Below are 1,956 nucleotides of genomic sequence, written 5' to 3'. Positions count from 1 at the left end.
TGTTTGCATGCTTAAAAGAAAAAAAAAATGGGATGGGTTCTTTCAATTTGGTATCAGAGCATTTACGGTTCTAGGACGAGATTTAATTGGTAGAAAAATTGTGATGTGATGTGTGAATTTCATTGATGAGGAATGATGATGTGGATTGCATGCTGATTGATTGTGTGTTTAATCAATTGGGTGAGCATGGAGACCTAGATCATCCTCTCGAGCCTTAAATGAGATTCCACGGTAAGTTGTGTGGTTTGGTGATTTGTTGGGTGTTCTTAACCTTCTGTTGTTTAAAGAGATGGTTAGAGGTGGAGCTATCGGTCGTGGTCGTGGTCGTGGTCGTGGGCGTGGTCGCGGTAGGGGGCGTGGTGTTGCCTCGGGTAGCGACACGAGTGTGGGCCGAAGTGCTACGGCCGATTTTGTTAGTGAGTCCCAGTCGCATCAGGACGGGCCCGTGGGTGGTGAGAGTGTGAGTGCCGTGGGAGCCGGTTCGTCCGGGAACGGTACTAGTGTTGTTGGGAACCCGGTCGGGGGTGTTCCAACAGGTGAAGCCCAGGGTCAGAATGATCGGCTTGCGGATTTACTGACGCAGCTCTTGGAGCGGTTACCGGGTGCGGTACCGCCGGTGCAGGCTCCTCTTGGGCCTGGTGTGCATGCTCCTCTTGGGCCTGGTGTGCAGGCTCCTCTTGGGCCTGGTGTGCAGGCTCCTCATGGGCCTGGTGTGCAGGCTCCTCTTGGGCCTGGTGTGCAGCCTGTTGTTGGGGTTGTACCGCCTGGGGAGGTAGGTGGGGTGGTCGAGCAGCCGTACTACCTGCGGATGTTGGAGCAGCTGCAGCGGTTCAGGATGTCCTTGTTCTTCGGAGGTTCCGACCCGGCTGTAGCGGATGAGTGGCGGGTGCGATTGAAGCGGTATTTCCAGTCGATGAGGTGCCCGGAGGCGTATCGGGTGGACCTATCAGCCCACTACTTGGCGGGTGATGCACATTTGTGGTGGCGGAGTGTGCTGGCTAAGAGGGGGCAGGGATTGGCGGTGTGGGGAGATTTCTTGGCAGAGTTTAATGCCAAGTATTTTCCGGCGGAGGCATTGGACCGGATGGAGTCGCAGTTCCTGGCGTTGACTCAGGGCGAGCGGTCGGTGCGGGAGTACGACTCGGAGTTCAGCCGACTCTTGGTGTACTCGGGGCGTGCGGGAGATCCTGAGCAGATGCAGGTGCGTCGGTTCATGAAGGGTCTCAGCCCTGACATGAGGGTGCGGTGCAAGGTGCGGGCCTATGCATCGCGTGTGGAGCTGGTTGAGGTGGCGGCGGGGATCGACGACGAGTTGAGGAGTCACGGGGTGATTCCTAGTCCGTCGGCGCAGCCGAAGAAGACCCAGCCACAGTCAGTTCCGAGCAAGGGTGGCAAACCTGCTCAGGGACAGAAGAGGAAGTGGGATGACACTTCCAGGGTGAGCCAGGGTGATCGGAGGTGCTTCAGGTGTGGGAGTACGGATCACAGGGTGGCAAGCTGCCCGAAGAAGGGCGAGCCGTGGGTGGATACCCGTGTCTGTTACCACTGCAGAGAGACGGGGCACATCAAGACGAGGTGTCCTAAGTTGCAGCAGATGGCGGTAGCAGCGGTGCAGCCGGCGATGCAGCCAGTGGTGCAGCAATGGGTGCAGCCAGGATTGCAGCTGGCAGGGCAGTCGTTGGCTCAGCTGGGAGCACCGCCGGTGGCACAGATCGAGGGATCGAGGGGGTATACGACCGTGGAGACAGGAGAGCCAAGCACTGGACGGCCGATCACAGGTTTAATTCTAAGACTCAATCTGTTTCCTTCCGTTGTTTTAGAATTTGTGTTGTTTTCCTGTGATTTTTGGGGTGGCCAGTCTTAGTGAAAAGGGTTTGTGTAGGGACCCTGTTGGTGGGCGGGTTCTTGTCCCACGTGATGTTTGATTCTGGAGCTACGAATAGCTTCATTACCCCA

This window comes from Capsella rubella, unplaced genomic scaffold (genome assembly GCF_000375325.1).
Source record: "Capsella rubella cultivar Monte Gargano unplaced genomic scaffold, Caprub1_0 scaffold_4, whole genome shotgun sequence".
Lineage (NCBI taxonomy): Eukaryota > Viridiplantae > Streptophyta > Magnoliopsida > Brassicales > Brassicaceae > Capsella > Capsella rubella.
This window is presented reverse-complemented; position numbering follows the sequence as displayed.